The sequence below is a fragment of the Rutidosis leptorrhynchoides genome, chromosome 1, assembly GCF_046630445.1.
Source record: "Rutidosis leptorrhynchoides isolate AG116_Rl617_1_P2 chromosome 1, CSIRO_AGI_Rlap_v1, whole genome shotgun sequence".
Taxonomy (NCBI): domain Eukaryota; kingdom Viridiplantae; phylum Streptophyta; class Magnoliopsida; order Asterales; family Asteraceae; genus Rutidosis; species Rutidosis leptorrhynchoides.
The window spans coordinates 434,577,662-434,592,983 of NC_092333.1; the positions used below are offsets into that span (position 1 = coordinate 434,577,662).

Sequence of the window (15,322 nt, forward strand, 5' to 3'; positions counted from 1 at the left end):
CATCAAGTTTTTGGCGCCGCTGCCGGGGAACACTCAACGCCGAAGCGAAACGCTATTATAAAAAAGTAAATTTTTTTTTTTTTAGTTTTTAAGTTATTTTTGTAAAAATATATTTATATAAGTTATTAGTTTTAAAAACAAAAATATAAAAAGATAGAAAAAAAGAAAAATATATAAATAATTTTAAGTTTATTAAAAAAAAATTTATATTTTTATTTATTGTGAAAAGTTATAAAAAAACTAATAAGTAATTTTTAATATAAGTTTTATTTAAAATAAAAACAGAAAATAAGTTTTATAACTTTAAGTTTTATTTCTATATTTCGTATCTTTTTAATTGTTAATTTGTAATTTATATATTTACCGTTCGTAATTAGTTTTAAGATTAGTATTTTGCCATAGTTATTTTATATTTCTAGATTTTTAGGCTTTGCCGTAAAATCCCTTAAGTACTTTTTCTTTATATTAAAATTTAGGTGCTTTAGAATTTTGCGACGCTGTTTATAAATTTTAGTACCTCTTAAGTTTCGACGCGCTACTTTATTGTTATTTTTTCGACCTTTGTTTTTCGACGCTTATTTTTCGACTTCTTATTTTTCGACGCGCTTTTTCTTTTTCATTTCAACGCTCTAGTTTTTAGGACCTAGAATTTTCTTTATTTTCTTTAAATTTCGACGAAAAATTATTTTAAGTGGTTAAATTGATAGACATCCAAAATTTTCTGATTCGTAGTAATAGTTGGATTTGTTAGTGGCGAGTTGTGGGCTTCCGATTTAAAGGGTCCTGGCTACCTGCTGCATCTATTGGCTATTCGAAACGTGGGCAAAATCAGAAAAGTCTATTAATTTGATAACTTATATAATTTTTATCTTTTATAACTAATAGGATATTCAGTGAATGCACCTAGCAAAACGTTCACCACCTTTCATACGTTCACCACCTGTAACTCGATTAAGACATCTAGCCAATATTATCGCCGTTGATTTTTCTTTAGAATCATTATCTAGTCGAACAAGTACTCCAACTCAAATTTCCGATAATCCATCTTTTAAACCCAACTTCAAAATTGAAAACCCGGAGGATATTCAAGGACAATTCCAAGATCCAGAACCACTAATCATTCCTCCTGAACCACAAACCGTTAAATCAGAATCCTCCAGTGATTCGTATTCAACAAATTCAATTATGAAAGTAACTGAACCTCTAAGTATGGAAGACCGAATGAGAGCCACACGCACGGGCCAATGTCACGCCATTATTAAACCAGACATTAATGCGCCAGATTATGAAATCAAAGGACAAATCCTACACATGGTAACTAATCAATGCCAATATAGTGGTACAACAAAAGAATATCCAAACGAACATCTTCGAACCTTTAATAGGATTTGTACTCTATTCAAAATCAGAGAAGTTGAGGATGAACAGATCTATCTCATGTTGTTTCCCTGGACTTTAAAGGGAGAAGCCAAAGATTGGTTAGAATCGTTACCTGAAGGAGCGATTGATTCATGGGATGTTTTAGTTGAGAAATTTCTTAAAAGATTCTTTTCGGCATCTAAAGCCGTGAGACTTCAAGGAGAGATTGTTACATTCGCGCAAAAGCCAAATGAAACATTATATGAGGCATGGACAAGATTCAGAAAGTTGTTGAGAGGATGTCCTAAACATGGTTTAGACACTTATCAAATAATACAAATATTCTATCAAGGATGCGATATTACTACACGCAAGGACATCAACATAGCAGCTGGTGGTTCCATTATGAAGAAAACCGCAACTGAAGCTCACAAGATTATTGATAACACAGCATCCCACTCACATGAGTGGCACCAAGAAAATAGATGCTTTCAAAAGACGAATGGAAAAGATGACTAAAGATATTCACGCAATACGAATCAGTTGTGAGCAATGCGGTGGACCACACTTAACGAAAGATTGTCACATCGAGCAAACGATGGAACAATGTGAGAATGTTTTCTACATGAACCAAAGGCCGGAAAATAATTATCAACAGCCAAGGCCAAACTTTAATCGAAATCAAAACATTCTTTACAATCTAAATGGACCCAGCAATAACTCGTACAACCAACAAAGTCCGAATAACCAACCAACTCAAAATAACTCTTTCAATCAACAAAGACCTAGCTTGTATAAACCACCACAACAAACCGAAGAGAAAAAGCCAAATCTGGAAGAAATGATGGCAAAGCTAATGGAATCTCAAACACAATTTATTACATCTCAAACCCAAACGAATGAGAGGTTTGATCAGTCATTAAGAACTCAACAAGCTTCCATTTTGAATCTAGAAAAACACGTAGGTACTCTTGATAGCATGGTGAGTGAGAGGGAACAAGGAAAGCTACCGAGTGATACTGAAGTAAATCCTCGGAATGAGAATGTTAATATGGTGTCAACAAATTATGAAAAACCAACGCTAGAAGATGGGAAGGTTTTAGATGTGAATAACAATGAAGAAGTTACAACACCACCACCACAGGAGTATGTAAAGCCAGTGGTGGCACCATACAGACCACCCATCCCGTTTCCAAGAAAAGGAATTGAGTATGAGTAAGTAACGGGTAATAAAGTTTGTGATACCTCTGGAAAGAAGAAGAAGAATAAGAAAGTGCAAGAAACAAAAACCGTAAAAATAAACCAGGAGAAGACAGTTCCACCAAAACCTCCACCCAGGTTAGGTGATCCGGGTGAATTTATTGTTCCTTGTCTACTTAGTGATTGTGTCATGTATGATGCACTAGCAGATTTATGTGCGAGTATAAGTGTTATGCCTCTTTCATTATATAAGAGATTAGGAGTAGGTGAGTTAAGTCCAGCGAAAATGAGTGTTCGACTCCTTGATCAAACTATTAAACACCCAGTTGGAATTGCTGACAACCTACCCGTTCAAGTGGGTAATTTAACCTTTTTAGTCGAATTTATTGTCATTGACATAGAAGAGGACTCAAACATTCCTCTAATTTTAGGTCGACCATTCTTAGCGTCCACCGGGGCGTTATTTGATGTAAGAGAGGGTAGAATGACACTTAGTAATGATGAAAAATCAATCACCTTTGTGAGTCGAAAGGCTAAATCTCCACCAACCAAAACCGTTGAACTAACAAAAACGATTGGTAAGAACCATATTGTTTTACCAACTCCAACGGTAGTGCTTAACAATAATAAAACGCCTAAGTATGGGGAAGATGAAGTAACACCTAATGATGACCTGATAACAAAGAACCCCATTGTTGATACGAAATTAAATAACCCCATTATTAATAGTTCAATAAAGAAACTTATTAAACGGATTCGCGATGCTAGAACCAAGGGGAACTTTAAGTTATGTAACCGGTTAGTATCCAATCTATCGCCTAAAGAAAAGGCAAAACTAGTTGAATTTGTGGATATTACACAGGAATCCGACCAATGGCTTAAAGCAAAAGTCACAGATATGCAAGTTGATTACCGTCCAAGAGAAATTGACAATGAAGTTAATCATAATTTCGACACCACAGCTACCTAAGTGTGGGGAGATTCAGATGTTCTAAAAAGAAAATGCTATCTAGAGTTAGTTGTTCTGTTCTCGTGTAGTTCCAAGAATGGAATCCGATTGGTCTTTTCCACTAGCAGATACTAAAGAACTAGTTTTCTCCCTCCATCCCGAATTTTTGTTTTGTAGGTTTTGTATGAAATTAATATGCATTTTTAAATTTAAGTTTTGTGTGAATTTAAAAACAAAATTTACTTTATTTCATTAAGTTTAAAAAATAATTTCTAAAATTCATCGTAAGTTAAAGACTAGGTCATGGAACCGAAATTGCTTTAACCGAGGGCGGGGCGAAAAATTTTGTTATCATTATTTTTAATTTTATTGATCTAAAGTATACCAAAAAAAATTAAAAAAACCCAAAAATCTTTGCTTTTAAAACAATCGCTTTAAAAACAACAAATTTTAAATTTTGTCGAGGGACGGACTAGGTAAACGTACCGAAACTACCTAAAGTAAAAGGAAACAAAATTTTAAAAATTATTCATTTAAATTGTTTTAATAAATAAAGGTTTTATAAAAAACTATATGTAAAAGTATGTATGTATATATATGTTTGTAGTTTATCTTATGTACAAAACAGGGTAAAACAACGCATTTTCAAAGACTGACATTAAGTTCAGCAAAAGCAACTAATTTTGACGACAAGATGCAAAATATATGTGAAATAACAACTGCAGGAATGAACAAATAATGTGCACTATTTATCATTCAAACAAACAACATTATGTTTGGAAACTTTGGTAAAATTTAATTGTTTTTCTACGCTAATCACCCTCGATAATTTAAATTGTTACTGATTTCTTGCAAATGAGGGCATTGCAAGATCTTAAGTGTGGGAAGGGATTAAATTCTTTCGGTTTTAAAAATTTGACTTATACACTTGGTTTAATAGCCACCGTTAAACTTTACTAGTAAAGCAGTAGTTGTATTAGAATCTAGTGCTCTCTGATAATAAAGAACAGCCCTAGTCTTATATACTGACTACCCATTTCTAGTAAAATTTTTGAAAATTTTCAACTAAATGAACTCAAAATCATGTTTATACATATTTATGAACGATAAAACTAGGCGTTAACGTCGAAATTATTGTTACCTCGGAGAGAACATAAATTGAGAAACAACCCAAAATGCTTGAATTCATTTAAAATGGAATAGAAGAGAATAAAAAGGCAAAGAAAGAAATATAAAAGCCAAGTGTGGGAAAAATTTACCAAGTTATTTAAATCATATATCACATATTTTTGTACAAAATAATTGAAAGTACTTTTGTTTTGGATAATTTTAATCAGTTTTACCCGATTTCTTATAATATATTTGAAAGAAATGTGCCACTTGATTTAAAAGGAAGTAAAGTCTTCCAAAAAAAGAAATGAAGGAAGTAAAGTCTTCCAAAAAAGACACGCACTTCTTGATTTAGATCAGGAAGTTGTCGTCCAGACCAGCTGTAGGTTGACAAAAAATCTTGAAAAGTCATCTCTAAAATCAGCAGTAAATCCACAGACCTCAGCATCAAACAGGGTCGCCATGTGGTCAGAATTATCCTAACCATGAGAGGATCTGTCTTGTAAAATGGGGAGGGTGCCGAGCAAATTAGCTTGATAAAACTAATGAATCAGACCCCCAGAAAGGATAATCTCCTTAAAGATCAAAAATAAGCTTTTAAGCCTGATATTACTCAATCCTTGATATTGACCTTAAAGATTGAGAATTATAAACTCATGAAATTCGATGATATCTAAACTCGAGCTTGAACGAAAAAATATTTTGATCAAAATTACAAACCGATTTGTTTTCTGAAAACCCTATTTTCAATGCGTTCATTACCATTGAACGTAAAATCCTAGGAATTCACCTGGAATTCATTAGGTCACCTGAACCAAATCGGGTGTCAACTATAAGAACGGTGGTTGCATAGCATGGTCGAAGACAGGACCTTGTGCCAGAGCGAAAAATTATAGGGTGATCTTTACAATTTCTCCTACAAAGGATAGTAATTGCATCCGACACGTTTTTGACCATAATTATCTGCATGTCATGGGATATTGCCTTAACAGTTGCTTGTTCATTGCTTTCCTTTACAACCGAACGGTAGTTTACCGAAAGGTAATATATGGGATAAGTAAACTGGACGTGTGCTTTCCTAATACAAGGTTAGCAAGTGGGTGACACAAAACCACAAGTTTTGAGCTAAAAATTTTAAAATCTGAAACCCACAAAAACATTTTGCAAACACCGGTGAAGGGTTATTCCGGAAAACTTATCTAGGGTAAAAGCTAGAATGAATTTTCAAAAGATCAAATGTTTTCATAAAGATCCAATTTCCTTAAAGGATCTAAATTTTCATAGTCATGAGGGACTGTAAACCACATCGTTACTATCATTGTTCATACCGTTGTATCAAAATCACCGATGTATAAAGTGTGAGAATAAAAAAAGTGATTCGAGTGAAGTGTGATTGAATTTGAAGTTCTATATTGCTTGAGGACAAGCAACGTTCAAGTGTGGGGATATTTGATAGTGCTCCAAATGAACATATATTTAGTATCAATTGTTGTTGCATGTTCTGTAAGTCCCTAGACATCTTGTCTACGTTTGTGATTAGTACTTCAGTTTATGGGATACCATGATCGCTCGTTATTATCCTATCTGTGTTTGTATGTGGTTACAGGTACTGAAGGAACGCGATACGGATGTTTGACTATGTTAGACTTAGTCAGACATACGAGTGAAGCATCACTCGTACTGCTGACAGGCTCATACGCACGCTTGATGCTGTGCTAAGTCATAATTATAACCTGAAAGAGAAGACACAAGTGAGTGATCACCCGTACGGTTGATTAAGCCAACTCGTACATGTGATGGATGACTCGTACGGGTGAGTCAACAGCAGGGGTATATAAAGTCTTATGTTCTTCATTTTAGGTTAAGCCTCTCTCACACACAATCACTCAGATCTGGTTCACCTGATCTGATTCTCTCTCAACACAAATCACTCATGGTAGTGAATAATAGCTCTAGGCATTAATCTAATCACATTCCTTGTTGTGGTTTGACTAATTTAATCCCAAAAAGCTACCCATATTCACTTTGATTGGTTTGATTCACTAATTCCGCCTTTGTGTGAATTAAACCTGTTGTTCTCGAAGTTCCTAGTCATGTTTCATCATTGGTATCAGAGCGTTGGTTGTGATTTCAACATCATCAAGTGATTTTTGGTGATTAATAGGGTTTATTATTTGGGTTTTTGAGATAAAAGTGATTTTAATTAAAAAGGAATCATTTTTACGTGTGTAATTGTAATTAGAGAGTGTATTTATGTTTGTTTAGTGCTAATCCAGCTTTTGGACGAAGAAATTGAGGTTTAACATCAATTTTTAGGGTTTTTGGGTGATTTGAGCTGAACAGCAGCTCACACGAGTGGGTCAAAATTTTTGATCACACGCACGGTTGACCACACGGTTGATCGTCACTCGTGAACTCACACGCACGGGTTAGCATAACCTTTTGAGGTTAAGTGACTATAGTCTGATCACACGAGTGATCAAACAGTTGATTGTGACATGAACGAGTAATCACACGGGTGATTGTCACGCGCACGGTTGTTACTTAGTGTTCGATTTTGTTGCTTAAGTAGTAACACGTACGCTTGAGTCTGTGACATGTACGGTTGATACTTTCACACGTACGGTTGATACTATCACACGTACGATTGATAACCTGAACCGCACAGTTTACCCTTTTGGTAAAGTTTTCAAGATGTTTAATTCAGATGATTACGCGTTGGCCGCACCGTTAGTTTAGAGCATTACGAATATGACTCAACGATTACTCCTTGCTGAGAGTGAATCAGGAAGTGGTACGAAATGTCCAAGGTTACCAAATATGGATAATTATTCTACTTGGAAGTTGAGGTTTAAGATTTGGTCTGATGGTCAGGACACGAAGCTTTGGAAGTACATTGAAACCAAATTTCAATGGCCACATTCACCTGTTACGAATGAGTTGTATACATTACACAACATGCCTTCTGAAGAACGTGAGGAGTATAACTTGGAGAAAAAGATGTATTGTAATTTGACAATTGCTCTTGATGGTTCGATTTTCCATCAATTTCTGTGTCATGATAATTCATTCAAGATATGGGAAACACTTCGTACTTTCAATGAAGGAAATTCATCTTACAGAATTAGAAAAGGTTTAGAGTTGAAAGCTGAGTTTGATCGTTTTCACTGGCAAGTTGGAGAGTCTATTACAGAATTGGTTGAAAGATTTCGTCATTTGCTAGCTAAAATACATAAGCATGATGTAACTATTGAAGAGAAAGACAAAGTGACATGTCTAGCTGGAGCATTACCGTAAGAATGGAATGTTTTTGTATTAACTATGAAAACTAGTGGAGAATTAGCTACTGCTACAGTGAACTCATTTATCGCAAGACTTCAGGAAGAAGAACTAGAGTTGTCAAACAAAGCCAAGAGGTCTAAACAAGTTCAAGACACCAAAATGTACTGTCCAAATGGTTACACACCGCCTAAGTCGGCTCATGCACCATTTCAAATAGCTTTTGATACGAACAATCAGAATATGTATGGTTTGAATGTTAGCAGTGCACCTATTCAACAAACTTCGTATCCACCACAAGTTTCACCATGTTCACTGAACAATCAATCACAGCCTACTTCGAATACTAATGAGTCATCTACACCGACTGCATCAGATGTCCTTTCTGCACTTAAGATCGAAAACATGAGGAAAGCTGGGAAAGAAAAGATTAGTGAAGATATAGCTTTGCTGTCAAGCCTTATTAATTCTTATGATAGTTATCTTGATGGTCGCGTAGGTAATATTCATCTAACAACTGAAGATTATCATCAACTTGATAAGAACGAAGCCGAGAAGATGGATATTATGTGGGGTATGGCAAATCTTGTGAGACGTGCTAGAGATTATGAAGAGCGAATGGGGAAACTGATCAGTCTAACCAAAGATACAAAACTGGGTTTTGATATGAATACTGTTACTTGCTTCAACTGTGGAGATTTAGGTCATTTTTCAAGGCAGTGTATAAAACAAAAGAAGCAGGGTAATCGTAATCCGTTCAAGAATCAGAATTATACTTCTCAGAGTCATTCAACTAAATGTGAGATCTACATTACTGATAAAGTAAATGAAGCAGATGCAGCTGAAAGTCCGAACAAAGCTTTGGTTATTATTCATGGAGACGATGATGATTGGTCTATGAAGTTAAATGTGGCTGACCAACAACCTCAAGCCAACATGGCAAAGATCATCGAAGTAGAAGAAGACTGTGTCACTAGTCATAACATAATTGAGAAGCTGACTGCTCGTGCTGAAAGAGCTGAAGAATTGCCAAGAACCATTCGAAGAGAGAAGGTTCAGAAGCAAGTTGAGAGCAAATTCAAAAAGGCACGTGATTCGGTTCCTCGTACACCTGAATCTGGAAGTGTTTCACCGACATCATCAGAGGACTACTACTTCAACAGTTGGAAGGATAAGTATGGTGATACCTCAGTGTTTGAAGACAGTCTAGAAGCAGATCATAGTGAAGAAACATTGGTTGATGCTGATAAGGAATTAGACGAATGGGGTAGAATGATTGCTGTTGAATTGGAAATGTTAGTACTCATGGGTGAAGGTTCAGATCTTGAAAGTGTAAGTTCAGATGTTGATGATTCGGACAAGACGTCAGAATCAGAGGTTGAAGATAAAGGTGATCATACTGGGGTAGATCAAACTGATTTTGAAGCATTGAACAAGCAAGCAGTAGACTTATTGAAGATGTGCTTATCAGCTAGTGATCTTGAAAAGGTTTCCAGTTTGACAAGAGCTAAGGATATCTGGGATAGACTTGAAGAGATTCATTTGGGTAATGATGCTAATACATCAGAGTTTCTTACAGAATCTTCAGAATCAGAAGATGAGCTCGATGATGGGAAGAAGATAGATTTCTTTGCATTTATGGCTGAGACTTCCTTATCAAATAATGCTCAACAGGTATCTTCTGATCCATCTTTTGATACACCCATTGAACGTGTTAAATGTGCTGAATCTAAGGTAATAATAGATAATTTAACTAAGGCATATGCGGAGATGAAAGAAAAATGGCATGCTGACCATGTGACCACTAAGGTTGAAAATGAATTGAAAGAGCAAATCAAAGTTTATAAAAAACAACTTCACGATCTTAAATGTTATAACTTTGATATAAATCAAGCTTTAGTTAAACGTGTTGACACAATAAACGAATTGAAGAAAGAAAATGAATGTGTTAAAGCTGATTTAGAAGCTATGTCAATTAAGATGAAATGTTGGGCAAGTGCGTCACAATGGAATGCATTAATGGTGGAATTAAATGACACCAAGGGAAAGGGTATTGGATTAAAGGCCGTAGCTCCATCGTTTCAGAACAAATTTGTTAATGAAAATGTGTTGATGGACGACCAGAAGACTGTATTCCACCTAGTTATGAGGACTATGTTGAGAAGAACAAAAAGTGTAGCTCAACTGAGAATGCACCTTCTGATGACACCACTGAAGGATCTTTAGATCATGAGGAAGATAAGAAAACTGGTCTAGGTGATAAGTCGGAGAAAAGGAAGATGATAACACCTGATGAGCCAATTCGGATTATGAAAAATCCAAAGTTTGCTAATAGAGTGGTTCCACCGGTTACACCTAAACCTGTATCTAAACCTGTTCCTAGAAATAGATCAAACGATTCTCCTGTGTTTGCAAAAACACAAGATCCCTCTTCCTCTAACTCTAATAATCAATATCAATCTAGAGGATATAGAGAATTTTGACAATGTTTTAGTTGTGGTGTGTTTGGACACATTGCTGCTAACTGTCTTACAAGGTATAAAATACAAAGACGTAATATTGACCTCACATATGATGATCACCGATCACATCATGCTCACAGAACAGGTTCACCTGTTCATGATGAATTTCGTACTAGAAGACATACGACAAATGTTGTCTATGGAGACTATAAGAGAAAGAACTTCAATAGGTCAATTTCTCCTGTGAAGATTAAGGTTCCTAAGAAGGATACCGAGGCAAGAGTTTTCGAATCAAGTGATCGAGGTAAAGCCTATGAATCTAAGGCACGATCACCTTTGTAAAAAGCTAGTCGTAGGAAATACTTTTCCCGTACCAGACCACGAGTGAATTGCTCTGAAGATGAGCAAAATGTGAAAAACCAGAAGAGCAATGTTGCTTCCCCTAAACTGTCTAAGTTTATGGTTTCAGACGATGAGGTTCCACCTGACTCAAATGGGAAATGGATGGAAGTTCAAGCTATGGGTGTTAATGGACAACCTACTGCCGTCCGGGCGTGGGTTCCCATTATCAATTAATTCTTTTAATGTGATATGCAGGGAACCAGGCTACCTGCAAACAACACCTGGATAGTGGATAGCGGCACTTCGAGACATATGACTGGACAGCTATCTTTTCTCTCGGATGTACAACCAATTAAGGGAGGTTATGTTGCATTTGCTGGAGATAAAGGAGGTCACATTTCAGTTCAAGGTTTATTGAAGAATGATAAAGTTAGTTTCGACAAAGTAAACTACTGTCAAGAGCTTGCAAACAATTTGTTGTCGGTTTCACAAATCTGTGAAAAATCCTTCAAAGTAGCATTTGATGACGAATTCAGCTACATTTTGAAACCAGATTTTGTGATTCCTCCAGAAATGATTTTGATGAAGGCTCCTAGACAAGCTGATTTATACATGCTAGATATGAATGTTGCTACTTCAACTGCTGAACATCATCAAGCTTTTGTTTCTAAAGCGACTGAACAAGATTCTATTACATGGCACAAATTCATGGGTCATTTAAGTTTTCGGAAGATGAACCATCTGGTTCACAACAATCTTGTAGAAGGTGTTGATCTTCGATCTTTTCAGATTCCTGGAACATGTGTTCCTTGTAAGAAGGGTAAGCAGAGCAAGAAAGCACACAAGTTGGTGAAGTATAATCCAATCTCTGCTCCACTTGAGTTATTGCACATGGATCATTTTGGTCTAATCCATTTTGAAAGCATTGATGGAAGTAAGTATTGTCTAGTGGTAACTGATGATTATCCAAGATTCTCTTGGGTAATGTTCTTGAAAGAGAAGTTCGATACATTTGAGAACTTGAAAGTGCTAATCAATCGATTAGAGACAGGTTTTAATTTGAAAGTCAGAAAGATTCGTTGTGACAACGGTACAGAATTCAAGATGCAGTTCAGTTCTGCATACGCTCCACAGATGAATGGTGTTGCTGAAAGAAATAATAGGGTTCTGATTGAGACTACTAGAACTATGCTAGCTGATTCATCTTTACCTATTCATTTTTGGGGTGAAGCTGTTGCAAATGCTTGTTACACTATGAATCGGGTATTAACTGTTAAACGACTGGGTAAGACTTGCTATGAGTTATTACATGGGGGAAAACCTTCATTGAAACATCTAGAACCATTTGGTGCGCCGTGCACATTTTGAAAAGAAAACCAGGAAGTAAGTTTGATTCAAAAGTGGTTACTGGAGTATTTCTCGGTTACAGTTCTCCTAACAAGCGAGTTTTCAACAATGAGACGAGATGTGTTGAATAATGGTCTGAAGTTGATGTCCAGAGGAATCATACGAAAAGTGTTCCGAAGAGTCATCCTTGGATTTTTAACTATGATGAGCTGATAGATTCATTTAATCTTGCTCCAGATCCAACAGATAATGAAGTAGAGTTACAAATACTGTTTGATTTGCAAAATGAACCAAAAATGTCTGCCCCTACTTCAACTCCATTACCTACTGTCGTTGAACCAGCACAAGATTCAGATCAAGATGTTGATCCAGTGTACGATACATACGGATCTGATATTTTGAGTGAAAATTCTGATAATCCTGAAGATGGAGATACCACGAATCTACATTGAGAAATACCTATTCCCGCACACCCAGTTCCCAGAACTACAGCTGATCATCCTAGAGAGAACATTATTGGAGATCCGAATGCATGTGTTAGAACAAGAAGACAAGTTCAGTTTGATGGTCAAGTTGATTCTCATATGACAGCCGCTGCTGCATATTACGAGTACTCATGTCATATTTCTAGAATAGAGCCAAAGACAACAAAAGAAGCTTTGAAGCATGTTGATTAGGTGATGGCTATGCAAGAAGAGATTCAACAATTCCATCGTCTAGATATTTGGAAGTTAGTTACGAAGCTGCATAGTGCGAAAGTAATCAACCTCAAATGGGTTTGGAAGTGCAAATTCGATGAAGATGGTAATGTTACCCGTAACAAAGTAAGATTAGTTGCTAAAGGTTATCAGCAAGATCCTGAATTTGATTACGATGAAGTGTTCGCTCCTGTTGCCAGATTGGAAGCGATTCGCATTTTCTTGACTTTCGCGTCTTTATGAAGTTTAAATTTTATCAAATGGATGTTAAGAGTGCATTTCTTTATGGCAAGCTAAATGAAATAGTATATGTCAGTCAACCTCCGGGTTTTGAAGATCATCTTCATCCTGACAAAGTTTACCGATTACGTCGAGCCCTTTATGGTTTACATCAAGCTCCTAGAGCTTGGTACGGGCGGTTATCGAGTTATCTGATTGAAAAAGGATATCAAATGGGCACGGTGGACTGTACTCTGTTCACAAAAGTTCAAGATGACGACATTATTTTAGTCCAGATTTATGTTGACGATATTATCTTTGGTGCTACTAAGCATGATCTCGTTGATGAGTTCGAACAGGTGATGAAGGATGAGTTTGAAATGAGTAAATTGGGTCTCTTACACTACTTTCTTGGTTTACAAGTCGAACAGACTAGTAATGGTATTTTTCTTCATCAAGCAAAGTATGTAAATTATATACTTGAACGTTTCGGTATGACTCAAGAACGTCCTGTGTCAACTCCGCTAGCTGTTAATCATGGTATTTCATTAGATTGTGAAGGGGAGCCTGTTGACCCTACATACTATAGAGCAATCATCGGATCGCTCATGTATCTCACTGCATCTAGGCCGGATATTATGTTCGCAACATGTATGTGTGCTCGTTATCAAGTTAATTCGAATACAGTTCATCTTACTGCTGCCAAAAGAATTCTACGTTATCTGTTGCATTCGCCAAATCTCGGCATCTGGTATTCGAATGATGAGAAGTTTGATCTTGTAGCTTATAGCGATTCAGATTATGATGGTTGCAAAATCAACAACAAGTCTACATCATGAGGATGTCAATTTCTAGGTGAAAGGCTGGTGACCTGGCAATGCAAGAAACAAACTGTAGTTGCTCTTTCCACTTGTGAAGCTGAATATATAGCTGCTGCTAGTTGTTGTTCGTAAGTTTTTTGGATCCAACAACAACTTCGCGATTACGGGCTAAGAATCTCTTTATCTCCTCTTTATATTGATAATACTGCTGCTATAGCAATTACTAAGAATCCTGTGCAACATTCTAAGACTAAACACATAGGTGTTAAATATCATTTTCTTAGGGATTGCCATGAGAAAAAGATTATTGAGGTTAAGAGAATAGGTACTAAGGACCAAAGGGCTGACCTATTCACTAAGGCTTTTGATAAACCTAGGTTCTTACTCCTACTAGAGATGAATGACATTGTTGATCGAGACAAAGTAATTACGGATGTTGTGTGTGAGGGTTAGTCAAGCTTTTAGACTTTGCATGTAGAATGCATGACATGTAGATTTTTGGTTGTTAATTATCTGTATTGCATATTTTTGCTTTCTGTCTGCATTCCTTTGCATAATTTATCTCATGATTGCATGCTAGTCTGTAGATATTTTCTGCTTGGTTAAAATGCTAAAACACAAAAAGATTTTATATTTCAGCATTTTAGGGGGAGTATATGTTATCAGCAGAAAATACCTAAAAAGTGAAAAATGCCTCACCAGAAAATCTTAAAAAGTTGAAAAATCCGAAAATGAGCTTGTTTTGATTAATATGTTGGAAATGAAGAAATTACTGTACTGAGAATTGATATATTTGATTAGTAATGACTGATTTGAACGTTATGTTTATCTGTTGTATGATGTACTGATAGATGTGACTTATGAATTCCTGGCATTAGACAATCATAATAAGAATAATGATCATCTAAGATTCAGAAGTCATGGACGATCTGTAGCGTTTGAAGGTAATCACCTAATTATCTCCGAAACTGTATGAAATGATAGTTGTTGAACAACTCAACAGTCGGTTGAGGGTATCCCCTATCATAATTGATAATCCTTAGAGAAAGTTGGTGTTGGATGTCCCCAAGCAATATTCAACGTTGCTCTACCAATTCAGCTTCACAGCTATGAATGGGACATTCAATAGATCATTTAAGGGGTTGAGGATTATCTGTTTGGTTGGTGCATACCACGTTGTCACGGGCCTGAGACTTAATAATCGAAACTAAACCCTGAAAATACAGAGAAAATAAGTTTATGTCGAAAGTAAGTGTCCCTTCTCGCTTAAGGTCGAAAAGTATAATTCCTTATTGCGGACCGTTCAAGCATTTAAGGGAGAACACCTTCGAGTGATCTGAGCACACAATAAAGAAACATGAGTTCATGCATAAAAATGGAAAATCCATTCATGATTGCGTTAAAAATCAATGTATCAAAAGACAGTGATATGCTGAAAAATAAAATATCAAAAGAAAATCAATGTCAATAAAATTGGCGTATCAAGATGGCAAAGTCCTGAAAGTATGAAGAATGCTGATTCATGATGTGCTCATA

The 15,322-nt window shown here is 36.0% G+C and overlaps 1 non-coding gene across 1 annotated transcript; it reads right to left on the bottom strand.

Moving 5' to 3' along the window:
* Positions 1-1,569: 1,569 nt before the first annotated feature.
* LOC139886996 (small nucleolar RNA R71) lies at positions 1,570-1,676 on the bottom strand. The gene has a single exon (XR_011772851.1). It is a non-coding gene; the product is annotated as a small nucleolar RNA R71 (small nucleolar RNA).
* Positions 1,677-15,322: the final 13,646 nt, after the last annotated feature.